This window comes from Falco punctatus (genome assembly GCF_963210335.1).
Source record: "Falco punctatus genome assembly, chromosome: Z".
Lineage (NCBI taxonomy): Eukaryota > Metazoa > Chordata > Aves > Falconiformes > Falconidae > Falco > Falco punctatus.
In genome coordinates this window covers 17,340,114-17,354,837 of record NC_137586.1, presented here as the reverse complement: position 1 = coordinate 17,354,837, position 14,724 = coordinate 17,340,114, and the positions used below count along the sequence as shown (strand labels likewise).

The window sequence follows — 14,724 nt, the reverse complement described above, 5'->3', positions numbered from 1 at the left end:
CCAAAAAGTTTAACATTAGTATAAATACATTATCCATGAATATTTGGATGACAACTGAGACAAAGGTGAAAACAACGTTTCAAAGAAGCTATTCCCAGTTGTAATCCCACAACTGCACCAACTCTGGAAATCGTTTAGTGTTATGAACTTAACTATTATCATAAGCTCTGCTGCCTTTACACTCACTAAAATACTTTAAACTCAGTGTTGTAGTATTGATACAATTATTTAATGCTGCCGGTGATAGTTGTTTTAGCAGATATTGGTGCTCAGGTCTACAGAGAAAGGATCTAAATTAGGACACGTGTCTGTAAGTGTTGATTGTAGCACTTTGTTACTGGTGTGATAATAGGTGGTAAAGAGGATGACTTCTGTAATGAATTAGTTGGCTGCCTTGCATGCTTCTGTCTCTTTCAGATAGAAAGCTGGTCTTCCTTATATGGGGTAAGAGTAATGAAACAATTAAAGGAAGCATGCAAAAGAAAATTGATGTACTTAGTAAATACTAACATTGCCACACTTTTTCTTTGTTATCATAAGAGCTAGTAGGAAGTTACCAAAATGTGGATGCAAGGTGGGAATTGCCTGATTATCACCAAAATTTAATTTCCATGTTTCCCCCTCAAAAACCAACCCAACTCATAAATGCTTATACTGCAGTATTTTGAAAGGATTTCTGGGAATTGTACTAAGTATTTTTTGTAAGCCTTAAACTTGAAAGAATACAAGAAACTAAACATAATATGGTTAAGTCTAATGTTGTGTTTGATAGACATTCTGGGGAAAAATAATAGACATCACAAAGCATGCCTTCAAGCATTCTTTAATTAAAAAATGTGAACTAAAGCACAAATGTAAGTTGGAACTGTCATATTTTAGAAGCTTGTATCCTTCATTTGCCTGAAAATGAATATTCAGGAGGAGCTGTAAGCACCTCATGGCCAAACGCAGCTTCTCTGTTGTAGAAGAGGGTGTTCCCTTTGTTCCGGGGGAGCTGGATCAGTCTACTTTGCTCTGCCTCTATAAATCTAACAGTAAGGGTTTATCTGCATGTGTTGGTATTCCAGGTTGAACTGGGATATCAACGTGGAACAGTTATTCTGAAGCAGCTCTGCATGGGTGACCTTTTCTGCTGTGACTGGAATATCCAAAAACAGAACCCTTGGAAATTTTATGTGAGAACAGGTTTCCCAGAATGAATCCAGATGTAAATAGATCCAGAAGAATACCATTCATATACAGCTGTTCTTCAGCAAATCTTTCTCTTTTTAATTGCAAACCTGTATTAATATGCACAGTCTAATTCATGTTGTGTTTGCTCTAAGACTGTATAAAGTTGCTTTGCACAAACTGCATATTATTGCTAAGGGATCATTATCAGTTGTATCACAATCAGGTTTTCTCAAGAACACTGATTTTACTGCTTTTAGCTGAGGGGTTCTGACATATCAAATTTGATATTTGTACACATGGCTATTTAGCACCTGACTCATCCCAAACCATGTCTGGAGAGAAGTCTCTGTTGCCATGCAGTTAGATGTAAAAATTATCCACCTGAAATTGTGCATTTAGAATGCTTACATTTCACAGTAGAAAAAATCAAAGAAAGATACTTCGTTGTGAGCTATGTAATTCTGAACCGAGGCACTTTCATAGATACTCAAGATATTTTTGTTTCCACTGACCTGTGTCCACCAGACCTGCATCAGTAGTCTACAGGATCCATAATATGGATTCCCAAAATCCCATAGGGAGGCAAGAGGGTATTGCAACAGTGTTTTTAAATGTGGTTATTTATGAACTTCTCAATCCATGAAAATTTTAATAGTTCGCATTTTCACTTTAATTCAGAGTGAAGCTAAAGCTAAACAAGAGTAAGTCCCTGTTGAACTGGAAGTCTCAGTTTGCATCAAGTTCTAGTTACCAAAATACAAGAAAAGCAGGAAATATTTGGCATTATCATTTTCTTTCATTTGTTTTATTCTACTGATTTTCCCTAATGTCTGAACTGGTTTTGCTCATACTTTTTTTTACATATAAGCCAGGGATATTCACAACATATTCAGATTTATGCAACATATATTTTCCCTGTTTTAAAAAAACAAGATAATTTTCTTTAACATTACTACCTTCTCTTTTCTGCTGTCACTACTTTCTGCACATACACTCATTTAAGCAGACTCAAACTGAAATAATTCAAATAGAGGTATAAAACTTCCAGAAAATAATGTGATTTAATAGAAATGATGGAAAGGATGTAGGAGAAATAGATTAATATTCCACAAATTTTACAATATCTAAAATGTGCAGCATCTTATTTAATATTATTATTCATGAGTAAACTTTGAAGAATATCTTCTAGATGGTCTGTATACAGATGCTTGCATATTACTTGTATGAGCAAGCAGTGAGCACTTTCTTGTATCAATTACTTTAAATATTAAATGCCTCTTAAATTTTGTTTTCTTTCTGCTATCTGTATTTCTGTGTCTGTTTCATTTACTGTTTAGAAGATTCTATTGATAATACAAGAAGAAAGGCCTGTGGTGAGACTCTGATCCATACATCACTGTTACTAATTTGTGGTGGGGTTTTGGTTTGGTTTGTTTTTTGTTTTTTTTTTTTTTTTTTTTTCCCCCATGTGGGAAGAATCACAATCTTAGCAGAAAGAAACCTGCTATAAATCATTTACTAATCAATTTAATATACCTGTAAAAACAAAAATAGTTTTCCCTAAATGTCAAAAAACCATTATTGACATTACCTTAATATATTTTTTCCTCTTTGTTTTGAATGGCTGGGGTTCATGACAATCGCATATGAATAGGATTGGATCAGAGAGAGATGTACACTCTCAGGTCTAGTTCAATAACACAATTTTACCTGTATTTTGCACTACTGCTAATACAATGAGAGGTCTGCTTTGAAACAATCTCTTTGAAAATCACCAATTGGCATTTTGAATGAAACAAGAAAATAGTTCCCAGATGACTTGTACTTTTCCCAGTCCATCTCATGTATCATTTTAGTCCTTCCAAGGTGGCTTAATCTGTAATAAAATATGATAATGTAGTTTCTTTTGGATTTCCATAAAATATTTTTGTCTTTTTCTGTTTTTTTTTTTTTTTTTTTTTTTTTTTTTTCAGTCAACAGTTCATTAGAATGTAGTCACTGTATTTGAGCTTTTATGTTTGGAAGAGGATGGAGCTAGCTTGCATCTGAGGGCAGCCTAGCACTTTGGCAATAGTTCATATAATCAAAAAGCAGATTATCTGCATTGATACAGATAGGGAGGGATTTACATGACTTTTTGAACATCATTCTGCTTAGAAGTGATATTTTCAAGCAGAATCTACCTAGACTGTTAGTTCAGTTTTACAGAGAGTAACTAAACGGTGGTCCTGGACAAAAGGTATAGCAACAATCATTTGTCACTCTTTGCAATAATATGTAATATTCCTACGCTAATCTCTAATAGTAAAAAAAACTTCGAAAATTATGGTAAATATCACTAGAAAAGTTATGCCAAACCTAAACTAAGTTAAATGTTGTTGAAACAACACTGACAGAAAAATATTTGAGGGAGTTTTCTATTTATTTTGAATAACTTTCAGATGTTCAGAAATAGTTTATGAAGCATAGAAAAAACCTTTGGTGGGAGCAAATACAAATTTAACTCAGTTTTTTTTTTTAAAATGCAAGAGCTCAACCTGGAAAGTTACACTGAAGGGCAGTGGGTAGGCATGCTACGTTTCCAGTAGATGAAGGCAGATTTGGCTCTGGAATTTTTTGACCTATGTAGATGTCTCTTTATAAGCTGTCATAACCCATAACTCACCTAAAGGCTGCCTGTCCTTTACCTTCATCCCTGTATGTTAAATGCAAATACAATATAGAGTATCTAAAATGTGCCTTTACTTCCTTATTCTCTAACACTGTTTCTCATGGTTTTACTCTTGCAGCAAGACCTTCCTGCTGTTACATACTTTTGTGCCTAAACAGAGTATTATAAATATATATATAAAAATATAAATAAAATTTTATTTATATATATATGTTATATATATAATATTAAAAAAATATAAAACTCATGCATTATAAAAAACATGCTAAAATAAATGTGTTTATTTGTGAGTGTTCTGAATATGCAAGGATGATGTTCCCTTAGGCTTCTGCAGTATCTTTACAAAGCAGCTGTTTATAGAAAGCATAACGTATAAATGCTGACAGGAAGCGCAACCAAGAAATGCCACACGCCCTCGGAAATAATGGTATAACTGCACTGCTCCTAACCAAGTGTGTTTTGCAGGTCGATAAATGTATTAACTCTAAACCAGCTGAGGTGAATTGTGAAGGCAAAATACATGCACAAAAAAACCCCAAAACCAAGGCAGGGAAGAGAAAGAAGGAATGAGGTAGTTTACATAGAAATGTAACATCTGTAACATCTGAAGCAGATGTCTCTTTTTTCAAAAAACAGTATGAGCCAGTGCAGTCATCCATCTCAACATGATCTGAGGAAACATGAAGTTGGCATGTCTACAAATGAATAAAAGATAAAGGTTTTCTAGGGTTAACAAAACTTGTTGGTTTTATTGTTTTGCTTTTAAAATCATTCGGACTTGATATAAGAAAGTGCTCACTGCTTGGTTATACCAATAATATATAGATCTTTATACACACACTATCCAGAAGATATTCTTCAAAATCTACTCATGAATAATAATTTTTAAGACAGAAAAAATACCATTTAAATTATTCACTTACGGTGGTGACACTGAAGGCATAATCTGAGTTAACAATTATATATATATGGTATTAATTAAAAAATCACCTAAATGCCTAAATATAACCTGTGTTTCTAGCCAATAATGACTCTCAATTTCATTATGAAAAATATGTCATTTTTCTGTTTTGAAGAATGAAAGCTGCTTTGATATGTCCTCTGATGAATTTTTGCCCATTTTGTTCCTTTTCACAGGTTTGATTCTAAAAAATGCTTATATATATATAAATATAAACAAGAATTGTGGGATTTTGAATGAAAACATCGGAAGGACAAAATACCCATGAAATTAGATTTGATTCAAGACCACTTTAAACCTAATTTCAGTGGTGGGAACTTTGGTCTCTAACTTTTTGGTGGGAATTATGATAATTTTTTTGTTTGTAAGACAGCTAAAACTTATCTGTTCCTGTGTGCTTGGAGGATGCAAAACATGGTTGCAATAAAAATAAACAATTGTTGTTTATCACTATTCGTACTTACTTTATGCTTTACGTAATGCTGTGGGTGGCTATATTTATTCACATAATCAAACGCTGACATGGTACTAGTTTGCCTTGACTGGGTTTGATGACTTTGTTTCAATGGACCAGCTAATAGTAGAAAAAGACTATTATTTTGATTGTACTTAACATATAATAGATATGCAGTGGATTATCAGATTTTTAAGATCAGTTTTGTCATTTAGCAAGTGTCCAGTAAATACAAAGCTTCCAGTTGAGGAAGATTTCCAACCATTTGCAAGATAGATAACAAGTTTTTTGGGTAACTATATGCTATTTTCATTAGAATCTGTGTCCTTTAAGATGCTTGCAATTTAGCATCCTTCTATTCAAATATATGCCCTGAATCCAAGAACTTACTGTCATTGCGTGCTCTCTGCTGTATAACATCATCCATATAAGTCAGTAATTATGAAGTTTGCATTCTAAGCATTTCTCTGTTCTCATTAGGTATCTTTTTCTGTGTCTTTATTCTCCTACCTGTGGTTTATGATACCATCTCACTGTAGTATGCTTACATTAAAGCCACTGTAGTGGAACTCTATTTACCTAGCCAGCACCTAGTTCAGCACCTCTTACAGAGCCCCACTGACTTCTCTCAGCCTTTGCAAGGGCAAACCCTTTTCCTGATCTGAAGGTCAAATTCAATTGCAAGAGTAAACCCATGGCTCATAAAATAAAACTATAGCTTAAGAAAAGAGACTGTTCTTAGAAATTTGTTTTCTCCACTGCATTGGAGCAAGGAAGAAATTGGGAGGATTGTCCATCCATGAAAACAGAGGCACCATCAGCAGGGGACCTCAGGAAGCTAATGGAGGCAGCTGTAGCTAAATAGGATCCTGCTGCATCTGATGAAGAGAGAAACTCTCCCCTGGAGGTGATACACAGCACCTGCACTAATCTTCCTTGTAGGGAGCCTAAGGAGACACACCAACTTACTTAGCCATCAAAATGAAGTACCTGAAGTCAGCTGATGTGAAATTTTATTATGCCTTCCTCCCTTATCGCCCATTCTTGCAAACAAAACCTAGGACAAGTTGGACCACTGGTCATCGTAGACACTCATGTGCAAACAATACAAAATGCAATGTGCAGTTACTATTCCCATCCTCTCTTGTTCAGGATCGTGGTCTTCTTCCTGTTCCTCTCTCCCTCAGATGCCCATCCTAGACCTCCCATGACTGGCCTCTTCCCCAGGGTTTGTCCTCTTGTCTGGGCCATCTGCTTCAGGCTTACCTATTTCAGTCAGAGCATTTTCATCCTTGGTATCTAGAACCAGAAACCAGAATTCCTTTAAACTACTCAGCAGGTGGATGTTATAGTTGCTCTGCAGGATAATTTTGTGGATCAAAGCATGCAGTTTAATTTTTAATTGCAGCGAGAGGCTTTCTTATGTTTTATGTTGCAGCTATGAAGGTATCCCATATGTTTTCCAAGCATTTCTGTACAGTTAAATGGTATTATCGTTGCTGTGTCAATGGAATATGTGTCTCATAAATACTTACTGTGAAGCTGTGAGAAGGCAAGGTGGTTCAAGAAAAGTTAGACCCATGAAAAGTAGATAATTTATGACTTAATCCTTTTCTGTATTCACTGATCTGTGGGGACAAAGTATATAACAATGAAGCCTATTTATGACTTGGTCACAGCTGTTTCCAAATTTCTTTATCCAAAGTATGATTTTCCACCTCTTCTTTAGATAATACAAATCTGAGCGGAGGTAGATAGTTTAGAACAAGGAATGATTATCTTTGAACTGCTGTTTCTCTAGTAAACAAAAAATAATCTATTTTAAAAGTACATGTGACAGTAAGAGAGGTTATATCCCACACGATCACTAATCAGGTAAAAATAATGCAATAAAACAGTCTATATGGAAGACTGAAAATGAAATGTGAATTATGTGTCAGTGGCTTTAGTGCATGTCACTTTCAGGTGAGGAATACAAGAGATTTTTTGGACTGGTAGGAAAGTGGGTAGAGAAAAGAGAAGAATAAACTCAAGACAAATTGAGTGTATGACCACATCCAGGTTAGTGTCTTGGCTGTTGGGAGTTCATTCAGGTGGGACCACAGAAGTGGTGAAGTGGCTGTGTGAGGCCTGCCCCACTCTGTGTCTAGCCTTTTCCAAGGGTGGCGAAGAGCAGGTGCCCAGGGCAGATCAAACCACAGCAAGCATGGAGTAAGGTTTGCTTTAGCATATCTTATAAACTTTCAGAAATTTGCAGCTGAGGGACTTCTGGATCCAGAGCTGGTATCCATGTGCTTAATAACCATCGCTGTGTGTTTCTTCCAGTAGTTTGCCCGATCACTTTTTGAGTGCGTGTGAATTTTGCTATTGGGCCAGAGGCATGGGCACGGTGTCACAGTGTTGTAACTTTGCTGTACTGTCATGGTCTCGAGCTGGCCTTGCAGGCTGTCCTTGGCACTGCACCCCATGCTGGGGTGACTTTACCAGAGAGGGCCCAGAGTGACTGAGTGGGCATGGGCTGCTGGTTGTACAGGGTTGTCCCTGTGTTTAGAGCTGGGACTGGGACCTGGGTGCTCCTCGCCCCTTAGCCGAATGCTACAGGGTCACTTGGGTGGTCTGCCAGCTCCCTCAAGGGTGCTAAAAGAGAAAAGCCCCATGTTCCCCTTCTTTCCCCTCAAAACATGAACTTGGTACCCCAAAAGTTAGGGCATTCTTCTATGATTTAGGTAAATGTTCCTCTGGTAGAGGAAGGAAATGATTATTTATTTTTTCTTAATGCCTAGACATCATTTTGTGGGCAGCATTTAGGCTGCTGAATCTTTTTTTTTCTTAATGTTATTTTATTACCTTGAAAGTCTTGCAGATTCTGGTAAGTACCTGCAGTTTTAGGGCATCTGGATTTAAGAAAAAGTCATCAGCAAAATTCAGATGAGTTATCAGAAAAAGAAAAGCCTCTGACCTAGATCCAGCCTACTTGCTTTGACACAGAGGTTTGTTCTGTTTGTACAGCCAGAACAGAATTTCACCTGCAAAACTTTTTTTTTTTTTACCTGCTGTCACTGCCTAATAAAATAATGCACAACTTTTTGTAGGGTATAGTATTTGGTGAAGGACTGGGATTTACCAAAAAAGCAGACCAGCCTCCTGAGGGCTTAAGTATTTAGTAAGCTAATTTCTTGAAGAACTGTAAACAAACCAGATGTAGCCTGAAGTCTCAAAGGCATCAGGTTAGGAAGTAGATCAAAAAACTTGCCTTCATTACCAGCTAAGTGAAGAAGAATGCTTAACACCAGCATTGAACCTCTGCCTTTAAAACTACACTACTTGAAGAGAAAATAAAACACAGTAAAAATAATATCTTTAGACTAATGAGAAATATATTTGAATTTGCCTGTGTAGCACTAAGCATCACCTTACCAGGGTGCTCTTTTTTAAAGCACTGGAACTCCTGAATCCTAGTCCCAACTCTTACAATTATTATCTGTGTGAAAGTAGCATTGTTTCCCCTTTATTCATATTAAAGCAGATTAAAACATACTCAGACCCTATGTACACACATTTGTCTTTTTGAGTGGATTATATTAAAATGCTATAATCTACTGTGATCCATAATTTATTTTGTTTTTCCTAAGTACATGTTGAAACAAATACTTAAAAAATATTTTGGTAGAGTATGTAACTATATAGAACAAGGATGAAAATACGTCTTGGAAAATCAGGCTTTGAACGTTTTGAGATGTTCTTAGTGAGAAACTATTGTGATACTATGATTTAGTGCATGTCTATGTACCTTTCAAGTTATGTATTGTTTCCCTAGCCTTTTCCTAATAATAGCCTTTTCTGCCACTTGCTAAGTTAGTTTTTCCCCTTCTGTCTTTTTATATAGCTTCAAAATCACTTTGATTCAAAGAGAATGTTGATAGCACTCAGAAAGCTGAACGTCCAGTGCCAAAACCATATAATTTCCATTTGTCATTTTATGTGGGATTTTATGTCAGATGCTTCATGTAATTTGCTGTCTAGACTGAATTGTTCACAGAATAGAGATGCAGTTCCTTCTGTTGAGTTCCCTTTTCTAAATTGGTTGCAAATATTGTCTATGATGGTGGAGATTTGTCATAACAGTTTGCAGTAAAGCAGTACGCTCTGGAGTCAAGAATCAGGTTTATGTCACTTCACTCCTTCAGCCACCTCCCAGAACTGTACTATATTAAGCCCATATTATCATCTGCCTGTTCTTGACTATCGGATAGCTACTGTTGAAAATTCAAAGCTTTTCTTAGTGATTGCATTATAAAAGCATTTCATAAATGGTTTGTTTCAATGCTTGAGGCTTGTTACACTGTTTTGCATCATACGCAGCTCATTTCACCAACTGAAAAGAGAAGAAAAAAGATAGGGTATCTTTAATGCACTCTGATTTTTTACCTCTCCTGAGCAGTGCTATTTCATGACCTTCAGTTTTTCATTAAAAATGCTTTCTTGCAGGGTTTATGTAATTTTTTATTACACAGGGCATTGTTTTAATTTTTTTTTTCTTCTTTTGTAAGAAAGTGGTTTTCTCTGGAATGCATTGTTTGTCCAGTGAAATTACGTTTACTAAAAACCTGTAGATGAACTTGTTGTACACAGTTATTGTGACCACACGATACTTATTGTGATTACAACATGCTTTCCCTTTGGCAGGCAATTTGTATCTGTTCCAGTCAGTCCCTTGTAAACAATGGCACTCAAGTTTATTTTAGGATCAAAAACCAGTGTGATTTGAACTTCATGAAACTGTGTGTGCTGTGAGAGAGGAGAACAAAAAGCTGAATGTCTTCATCAGACTTATATTATTTGATAAATTTCAGTAAAAGGATCTCAAAGAACAAAGTTCAGTAAGGAATGGCATGGTAACATCTGCACTTTCAGTGGTATAATTTTTTTAAAAAATATTTTTATATATGTATTTCCATAATGAAATTGATTTCAAAGAAGAGAAGAAATGCTCTCCAGTGGTAGTAGTTGTTACTAAAGATGATGCCACCTATTAAGTTTAAAAACAGATGTACAAAAAAATAGTCACAACTCAGAAGGTGCAATATTTGGTAAGAAACACATTTTTTTTTCCAGTTCTGAGAGACATACCAATTAGAAATGTCATTAACACACAGGTATAGCCTTTTCTTAGCATGCCTTTCTCATTTCTTAAATAGTATTTTAAATAATTCTTAAATTTAAGAAGTCTTTAAGAAACTGTTGGAAATAATGGTTTGCAATTATATGCAAATAACTCGTAGTATGGCTATATAAGACACAAATGCAGTTTAATTTAATTCCATTGGAAAAGACTGTATTTTTTACAGTACCTTTGGCCAGCAGTGGTCATGTCCTCCAGATTTTAGCCAGATGTTTCCTTGGGGCCACTACTGCATTACAGTATGGCTGCCATGCGAGCAAGGATGCTGCTTTGTGCTTTCTTCAGCCTTTGAAGCCCCATCCTGAACTTTACATTTTTTTAATGCAATAACTTCCTGTGACAATGCTAAAACCAGAGGGCTTACTTATGGACTGTCTAGCTTCCTCCATGCTCATAAATTAAAGGTGCCCACTTTTAATGGGCACCTAGTTAGGAGTAAGATGGGAGCTGCCTACTGTATCCATAGTATTAATCTTGTTTGGGTTTCAGCACAGGACAAGCTCATGCCAGCTGCCTAGAAGTAATGGTTCCTCACCCACACCTGCTCCAAAGCAGACCTGCTATTACTTGGGAGAGTGCTATGCGGCCAGTGCCACACCAGGGGCGTTTGTAACAGTATACCCGTGTGAACCAAGTTCCAGAACTTGGGAAGGCTTTCTGATACTTTTTAATTTGCTAGGATAGACACAAACCGTCTATATCCTGCCAAGATTTGCATCCATCTTACCTCCTTCAGATATTGCCAACTTTCAGAAGAACCCATAGGCAGTGGTGGGCATGAATGGATGTGTGTGAGTGATTACAAGGCAAGCTGTTTGGGGTAGGGACAGGCTACTTTCCCACGCTTTTCTTTGAAATGGAGAATCATGAGAGTGAGTTAAAAATCCTTGTAGAAATCATCTCAATTCCTAAGTCAAGCTCTGTGATTGTAAAGCATGCCCTTATAAACTGAGAGGACCATTTATGTGACACATACAGCGACTGATGTGAAAGGAAAAAGGAATTGAGTCAAAAATGTGGAAACCACTACTGTCTGTGCAATGGTCTGCTTGTTAGAGATTTCTAAATCAATTTATATCTCAATGCAAGGGTATGGCTGAGGGAAGATAAGCTGTGCCTGAGGAAATGAGTGGAATATGGGGGTGGAATTGATTTGTCTGATGACTACAAAAACTCCTGGTGAAAACCTCCATAGATTCCATAGTAAATCCATAGTTCAATAGAAACCCTTTCTTAATCCACTGAGAAAAATAATTTGCCTTTTATTATGGTCTCTTAGAAGGTGCCCTGTGACTTTTCTGTGATTTATTTCTTATGAGCTGAAAAGCCAATATTACAAAAAGATATTTGTAGCAGGTTTGTGAAATGATGAGACCATCCTGTGGTGTAGTTAGAGGCTTGGAAAGAGACTTTTAAAAATCAGAAGTGCCTTGTGATTAATGTATTCTTCAGAATAACTACTAAGTTAATGTATATACTTACAGAACTAACTGCAAATGATCAGTGTATCATTCCTTTCACAAATGTGAGGATTTCCTAATGTCATCAAGATGGATTATGTAATCAATCCTTGGATAAACAGCTTCAGTATTTCTCACAATTACAGTCTTTAATAGTGTTTCCAAATTCATTTAAAATGTTTTAAACCGATTACTGCTAATCTGGAAACATTGGTCAACCCACTGTCAAATAAGAAATTAAATGCCCTTTTTTACTGATTGGTAGGAGATTTTTGCAGCTCATATTGGTTTGTGGTTTTAAGTTTTTTAAAAATCTATATATTAAAAACAGAATATGACTGTTTAGTGAAAAATTCAAAATGTATTTATAGAATTATTAATATTTTAAAATTGTGTTAAAAGAAAAGCTGACTATGTAAACACAGGATTCTTTACTTCATAGAATAAGGCTTTATTATCTCAGGGATATTATCTGTGAATGTGTTATATAAAAATCTTTTTATGATGCAAGTGCAAAAAAGCTTCACATTAAAGAAAAATCTCTGTAGGCTACTAGCAGGACAATGGCCACTCCTCACTTGTACAGTGAAGAGCAGCACGTCGGAATGGAGTTGTGGAAATTTTCTATCTGTCACATTGAAACAAAGTTAGAGTTGCTTCTGTCAAACCTTAGGTTATACAACACAAGTAGAAAAATCATTAAATAATAATTATTATTATTATTTTATATAGCAACATTGGTAGTAGCATATATGATTTAAAGGATTTGACATTAGAACCAATGTTATTTCTAAGGTGTTTATATATGGGATATATCACTGAACAAAACTATTAACTGTACTGAAATTTGTACCCTTCATAATGGTATTTGCTCAGTATCATCTTACAAAAAATCCCCATAGAAACTGAAAAGACCAATGTTTGCAACTGATGGTATGAAACCTGGTTGATTATTAAGGAGAAGAAAAAAATCAAAAAGCATTGGCAAGTATTTTCAGCAACAAAATTCTCAGGCAAATCCAAGTTGAATTAAAATGTTTTGTCAGGCTTCTTCACCAGGTCTTTTTCTCATTCTGCTAAACCCTTTCTACCCATCTGAGGTCCTGCTGCTCAGGACCATCCCTTCACAAATGTCTGAAATGTGTCTAGCCTGTAACAAGGTCTGCCACAAGCTATGTGGTAGTATCTTACGCAATTTGTGTAACAAAAAGGCCATTTGAGATGGCCTTGACCTCCAGTTTGGATTCAGATGCAGTTCTGACTGAGGTGTTGAATCCTACTTTGGCTTACATATAAATATAGATACGTGGTTAAACATACATTTGTTTACTTTGTTGTACATTTTGAGTTATTTCTTTATTGTCATTACAGCTCACTTATTCCATCATGGTACTACTTCTCAAGCAGTATTTAATTTATTTTTCACTCACCCTATTACATACTTAGTAGAAAGACCTCCCTGTATTGTTTCTTCTTGCTTCTCCTCACTTCGATTTTCTTGTTCTTTATTAAAGACAATGGTATTTTACTTAACACTGTAATTCACAGACTTGGAAATTATCTCAGTCAGGAAATAAAATCAACCAGCATTTGGATTGACTCAAAGACTTTGATGTAAAAATACCATTTTACTGAAAGAATTTTAATTGAGATTCATCACACCAAGGCTATGATAAAAAAAAATATCCATAGGCAATATAAAGATCTGTTTTTATTTTTCTTTAATATTTGTAATAGTTGTGCTAAAAAATACAGTTTAGGAGTAAGATCCATGGTATGGATCCCTGCAAGAACTGATGTTTTGATATTGCAATCCCTTGAATACTGTGGCTTTAATAGTGCTACTTGTAGCTGTAAAAAACATATATTTTTTAAGCAAGAGATTTACTGTTTGCCTAATATAGCCTATATAAAGCTGCAACTGCTAAAGAATTTAGTGTGGGTTTCTAAAAATTCCCTTATAAATTATTTCTACCCAAAGGAGATTGATACTAGTTGGAAGGAATGTCTTTCAAAACTGATTGCTGTAAGTTGCTTTCCTGAGAGACAGGGAACTTGCATTAAAATAACTGCACTGACTCAATCATCGAGGAGTTTCTGTACTGGGGCTGAGTATTTGAATTCTGAACCAGAGATTTTTCAGGGAAACTTCTTTAGTTCTTTCAGTTTTTGAGTTATTTTAAAGCCCCAAAACAAAAGGAAGTGTATTTCCTCATTACAACAGTGAAACCAACCTAATTCCCAGCAGTCTAATTATCTTTTTAAGTAAAAACATTGAAAACTTGTTCCTTAGCAGTATTTACAACACAAAATTTTCACTTGTGAAGACAGAAACAGCTCACAAATCTGAAAAGCTTTAACTTATAAAATGAAACAAGTTTAAATATAGAGGAAAAATCGATGTCTAAATTATTATATTAATGAATAAATAGTAACTTTGTCATCTGCAATCCAAGAATTGGATGAATTACCAGTTACTTTAGCTAATAAGGGTTCTGGAAAAAGCATTTTAATAGATGAAAAGCACAAGAGTAGTTAGTAACCTTGGTATTTAAATGGCAACAAAGCAAGCCTGAAGCTATTTGAGAAAAAAGAGCATTTGAGCAATCCTTATATGGGTGGAAAAGAGACAAAAATATTGATATTTCATATGTAAATTTTATATGTAAATGCTACTGCTGGTTTCAAGATTTGTTTATGTTAACGTTTATTATTTTTGATCCTGTTTATTAGACACTATACTGGATAGCTGCCTAATCTTACTGTCATCCCAGTTCTGTCTTCATTCCCTCATTTCTGAAATTGTTCTCAGTTCTTTGTGGT

At 35.4% G+C, this 14,724-nt stretch overlaps 1 protein-coding gene across 1 annotated transcript in view; it reads left to right on the top strand.

The window, feature by feature from the left end:
* HCN1 (hyperpolarization activated cyclic nucleotide gated potassium channel 1) overlaps positions 1 to 14,724 on the top strand; it is a 201,974-nt gene that overhangs the window by 113,334 nt on the left and 73,916 nt on the right. The gene's annotated exons all lie outside the window — the stretch shown is intronic.